A 6,127-nucleotide genomic window follows, 5' to 3' on the forward strand; every position below is an offset into this window, starting at 1 on the left:
AGTCACTTCCCTAGGGGCCAACGTCACTCACGATTTGTGGAAATGCTTATTTCCATTTTCAAACAAACACAGCAGTGCAGGGAAGCAAGCTACAAACTGCACGAATGCTCACCAGACACAAGGCTTTTAAGGGAACATCGCGCCCCGCAGGACCGTTCAGGCCAGTGTCCAATAACTCAGATTGCACAAACTCTCCTCCAGCTTCTCCAGAGACAAGTGTGAGGAGGGGAGAACGGTTGCTCGAAACGCAGAGCCAGACGCTGGGGCTCCGGGAAAAGCACGGGGCTTGGCTGCCACCTGGTGTTCACATCAGGGTATAACAGGCAGCTCTGAGCCGCACCCGAGGGTGTGTGGTTGGGGCTGTTCAGCCCTTCATCAACGCGGGAACCTGGCGCTGAAGACCACCCTCCCGGTTCAGCACCTGGGCTCCCCGCTGGTTAACAGGCTGGTTTGGGTGAGGTGGTGCCGCGAGAGCACGTGTGGGCTTGTCTCCCCTGGAGATCCTGGTTTAGGAACGCTGGGTTGGGCAGCGGTCTGTGGGTCCGGCCCGTTTCCCAAGCCGCCTGGGTACGAGTGCGGTGGTTTAAACCTGCACCTGCGGCTGATTACAGAAACCCCTAGGGCGAGGCCCACGCCTCGGGGCCTTCAAATGGTTGCCAGGTGACCCTACCCTGCAGCCCAGGCTGAGGGACACCGTGAACTTCTTCATAAAGTTCAGCGTCCTTGGGAGGGAAGCTTGTCCTCAACACAACTCTGCGGCCGACCCTCCGAGTTCTCGGGGTCCCAGGATGTGCAGGTCGCCTGCAAGGACATTCCCTCTGCCTCTGACGGGGCTTTGTCTGGACACCCCACGTGTCCTACCACATACTGTCATTGACAGCCCTAGGGACGTAGAGCTTTTGAGCAAAAACTGCAACGGTCCCGGGCAAACTGGGACAAGGGGGTCCCCCGCATCCTCACCTGCCTCGGACTGGCAATGACTGGGCCTGGACCTCGATGTATGCATTTTCAAGAGCAGTAGCTGGGGCGTCGGTCGGATCTTACAGGGGCCTGTGACCCCCCGCAAGGAAGACTGTGCCGCCTCCCGCCCACCCTCCTCTGCGGGGCATGCCCTCCCGGAGCTCTGGATGAAAGCCGCAGTGCCCCACACACCCGTGCCTACGGAGGGCGGCGGCCCGGCTGCTGTGATGTCACTGGTCAGTTGGAGAACACATGGCCCATCTGAGTGCTGGCTCTGGTTCTGTCTGGGGCAGGAAGTGGCGGCCTGCCACAGGAACACGAGGAAATCATTTGAAAAGATCCTTCGAGGCAGACTCGTCATTGGACTTGGACATGTTTATCCAGGGAGCACTAATGAGCACCTACTGTGCACCTCGGGTTGTGTAAGACACTCAAGCAAAGACAACACAGCAGGCACAGGTTGGACGCTGGCACAGACCCCCCGGGACTTGAATCCCAGCACGGCCTTCACTGGCTGTGTGACCTTGGCCAAGCCACCGAACCTCTCTGGGCCCCCTCCCTTAGTTTGTAAAACAGAGTAAATACCTCCCAGCTGTTGTGAGGAAATGCTGCCTAATAACGGTGAGCCAGTGCCAGGCCGAGGTGGTGGCAGCACACTCAACCCCTCACCAGCCTTTGTGGGGTCCGGGGTTTTTGCCATTTGTGGTGTGATTCAGCACCTGACGTGTCTGAAGGCTGCAGGAAGGACTGGGTGTGCTGGGTGTACTGGGAAGTCACCTAGGGAGACCCGAAGCTCCGAAGGGAAGAGACGCCTTCAAAAGCATCTCAAAGCACCCAGGAGACTTCACAGAAGTTCAAGAGTTTCTAAGAGTCGCTATCCAAAAAGTGCTATGTACTTCCTCCTAACCTAGTATCTTTTTCCCTTCAAATACCAACATCAAACACACATTAGAAGATACACATTCGGGCGCCTGGGTGGCTCCGTGGGTTAAAGCCTCTGCCTTCGGCTCAGGTCATGATCTCAGAGTCCTGGGATCGAGCCCCGCATCGGGCTGTCTGCTCAGCAGGGAGCCTGCTTCCTCCTCTCTCTCTACCTGCCTCTCTGCCTACTTGTGATCTCTGTCTGTCAAATAAATAAATAAAATCTAAAAAAAAAAAAAAATTTTAAAGAAGATACACATTCATCTTAACCAATTGCTCTTTCCAGAGGAGGAAAAAAAATTGACCATATGTCCCCATGGTGACCCTCCCTTTTGGAGAACACTGTGACACTCCGTGGGACCTGGGATGTCTCAGGCTCCTCAAAGCCCCACATGACAGCCTCCGAGCGGACAGGAGGGCACACGGAAACCTCTCCACACCCCAGGCCTTGCAGCGTGCCGCTGTCCATCTGGACCAGGGCTTCTGGAAGAAATGCCGGGCTGATCCTGCGGGCATGGGAGCGGCTCTGAACCAGACTCAGCGGCTGCGACAGAAGGAACCACCTGGGTTTGAAGAGATGCACGTTGGGTGACACACGAGAAGTACAAAGACGTCAGCTGCAAGCTGGCCGGAAGCAGACAGGAAACAGGAAACAAACAGGAGCAGACAGGGGACAGGAAGCAGATGGGACACGGGAAGCAGATGGGACACAGGAAGCAGATGGGACACGGGAAGCAGATGGGACACAGGAAGCAGATGGGACACAGGAAGCAGATGGGAAGCTGACAGGTGACAGGAACAGACAGAAAGCAGGTAGGACACATCAAGTAGACAGGAAGCAGGTAGGGCATAGGAAGTAGACAGGAAACAGACAAGGAAGTGACAGGACACAGGAAGCAGCACACAAGAAGCGGCAGGTGACAGGAAGCAGACAGGACACAGACAGGACACGGGACGCAGGCGGGACGCGGGAAGCAGGCGGGACGCAGGCGGGACGCGGGAAGCAGGCGGGACGCAGGCGGGACGCGGGAAGCAGGCGGGACGCAGGCGGGACGCGGGAAGCAGGCGGGACGCAGGCGGGACACGGGAAGCAGGCGGGACGCAGGCGGGACGCGGGAAGCAGGCGGGAAGCAGATGGGACGCGGGACGCAGGCGGGACACGGGAAGCAGACGGGACACAGATGGGACACGGGAAGCAGACGGGACACAGACGGGACACGGGAAGCAGGCGGACGCAGGCGGGACGCGGGAAGCAGGCGGGACGCAGGCGGGACGCGGGAAGCAGACGGGACGCAGACGGGACACGGGAAGCAGGCGGGACGCAGGCGGGACGCGGGAAGCAGGCGGGAAGCAGATGGGACGCGGGACGCAGGCGGGACACGGGAAGCAGACAGGACACAGACGGGACACGGGAAGCAGACGGGACACAGACGGGACACGGGAAGCAGGCGGGACGCAGGCGGGACGCGGGAAGCAGGCGGGACACGGGAAGCAGACAGGACACAGACGGGACACAGGAAGCAGGCGGGACGCGGGAAGCAGGCGGGACGCAGGCGGGACGCAGACCGCTCACGGAGCCACAGCTGATGCCCGTGACTTCCGCCTTCCACCTGCCGTCAGTGGGAAGGGGTAACTCTGTAGAAATACCTCCTCGCCTCATTTTTGGATAGATACTGTCAGCATGGTTTCTGGCTTTGCTCTCTAGTTACTGTTTTTATGTGGGGATTCACAGAAATTCAAAAAATAGGTTGCCACAGGCTTCATCTTCTTAGAACCCCTTCCCCTTGCTTCCAGCCGCTGTCCCCAGACTTGGTCGTCATTGTGGTCACTGTCCCATTCGGCCAGTCTGGGCAGACTTGCCCTCACAGTTTCCAGTTCCTTTGCCCTTCCACCTTAGGGCGCACTCCTTCGTTTGGAGTTCAAGTCCCTTCTCGGACTATGCCCTTCAACACTTATCTCAACTAAGGCCAGTTAGTGATAAGCGCCCGTAACCTTCACCTGCGAAGATCCATTTCCCTGCTCTTGTAATAGTTTCCTGACGACCTCACTCCAGGGGAAACTGTTGTCCCACTGCCTTCTGGCTTCCAGAATTGCCTGACACGGCAGCTACTGGCTGTCCCTTTGCCAGGAACGAGTTCTGAATTGTGCAGGGTAAAAAGCTGGTAACAAGGTGAGCACCGAGGTAAGGTCATAGACAAAAGGGACGAGGTGCGTTTTCCATGGCAAGGAGCTCTCCCAGCGTGAGGTGAGAAGCAGTGGGGCAGGGACCCTCCAGATGGCCCCATATGGAGACCCAGTACCTAGGCCTGTCAGGAAGGAGCCCCTAGAAGCACAGGGACCCCTCTGGCCTCCAAGAAGCCAAGTTGGGTGCTGTTCCAATGTCCTCCCAGATGTTTCCCAGAGCCCAGCCCCAGCCTCCATCCTCTCCCCTGGGGCGCTCTGGCCCACTGTCGGACTTTCAGCTCTGTCCTCCCCTGGGCCTTCGTCTGCAGGTTCTGGAGTCTGGAACCGTCTCCACCTGCCACCAGCACCTCTGCTCATTTTGGCCTTCTTCTAGTCCCAGTTCACATGACATCCTCTGCGTGCTCTGCCCCAACCAACCCCAACTTGTCCCCACCCCCTCCCCACCCCCCCTCCATCAACCCTGAGGAGCTGTATCAAATCTTCCCATTCTGCTCACTGCTTTACTTGTCCTCGGTGTTTCTGCGAGCCCAGTAAGGGGAAGGGCTCCAAGGGTCACGTCCTGTTACGCCCCACAACATGGAGACAATCGGCCCATGGTCTAGGAGCCCTCTGGCCTAAGGATGGCAGGCTAATCTAGCATGAAGCTGGCCCCCTCCTGTATTCCCACTACAGTGGCAGGAAGGAACGAGGACGCAGAGAACAGGACTCCATAGTCACATGTGGGGACCCGACACTGACATACAAGCGGTAATCATCTTACCAAATTCAAGAGAACAGGTTCCTCTATGGCGAGGGAAGGCCAGGGAGAGCATGGTTACCCTACGGAAAGTCCCGATCTCAGGGAGACTCTGCTTGGAGCTATTCTAGCATAGAATAGTTTGGGGGTCAGAGGGACCTTCGAACACCGTCTCCAACATTCTCATGTTCCCTCAGGCAGAGCCCAAGTCTAGCCCCATTTAGCTCCATCATCTAACCCAGGGTAAGGGACCCTTTCTCTTGGGGTCGTCCTGAACTGCCTGGTAGGTAGGTGCCCATCAATGGTCAATTAAGGGTCAGAAGAGCCAGGTGATGGGTCAGCAGTGACCTTGGGCCAGGTCAGATAGCTCAGCTGCACATGAGCCCACCCTGGAAAGGAACTGGAAATGGTTACTACTCGGCAGGAGGCCTGAACTTTGTAGCCGACGCCATCCAGAGGCCCCACTGGCCCCACATGACTCCCAGACCCTGCAGACTCCAGCATCCCCTACCCCCAAGGTGGGGAGGGCCTCCCAGGGACGTCAGCAGGGCCCCAAGAAAGAGGGAGCAAGGCCCTTCTAAAGCAGAGACACTACCATCAGGGGCTTTACTTAAAGCCTGCCCTGAATTTTAAGTTGGTTCTTTGAAACCTTCTTACTCCCTAAGGCCCTCTTCCTGTGACAGCGGACCTCTGGTCAAGCTCTAGAGGCCAACTTCCCCTCCCAGTTACAGCTGGACCGCTCCCCGGCCATCTCCCACCCGCGGCACACTCCGACACGAAGGCTGCTGGGAGAGCCCGCCGCCTGCCCTCTGCGCAGCTCATCACACAGGCTGCTCGAGGGTTCCTCCTGCTGTTCCAGGCAGGGTCTCCAGGGATCAGCGAGGGGCCCTAACGTGCAGCACAGGGGGGAGAGCAGCAGGGCCGTGGGATGTGAGCCCACCAGGAGCCTGCTGGGGCCAGAAGGACACTCGTTCCCCAGCACTGGCTTCACTGTTGCTTTCTAGACTAAAAGGCTGAAAGTGGCCAAGGAACCAAGTCCATCACTCAGACCTCAGGCCGGAGCTCAGGGTTCGCTGACCTTCCCAGGCCTGCGGCCACCCACTTCCAACAACACTGACCATTTCAAAGAGGGGGAGGCCGGTCCCAGAAGAAAAGTAGCCACCAGGACTTCCAGGGGTCCAGCCTCTGCAACGGGATATTACGCTCCTGAAGATCTCCCCAAGAACCAAACACCTCCCATCACAGGACCCTACACTTTCGGTTTTTCTAGGCTATCCCCTTAAACAACTTATCCTTGCCACTCGTACCCAAAATATATTTACGTCA

This window comes from Lutra lutra, chromosome 17, assembly GCF_902655055.1.
Source record: "Lutra lutra chromosome 17, mLutLut1.2, whole genome shotgun sequence".
Lineage (NCBI taxonomy): Eukaryota > Metazoa > Chordata > Mammalia > Carnivora > Mustelidae > Lutra > Lutra lutra.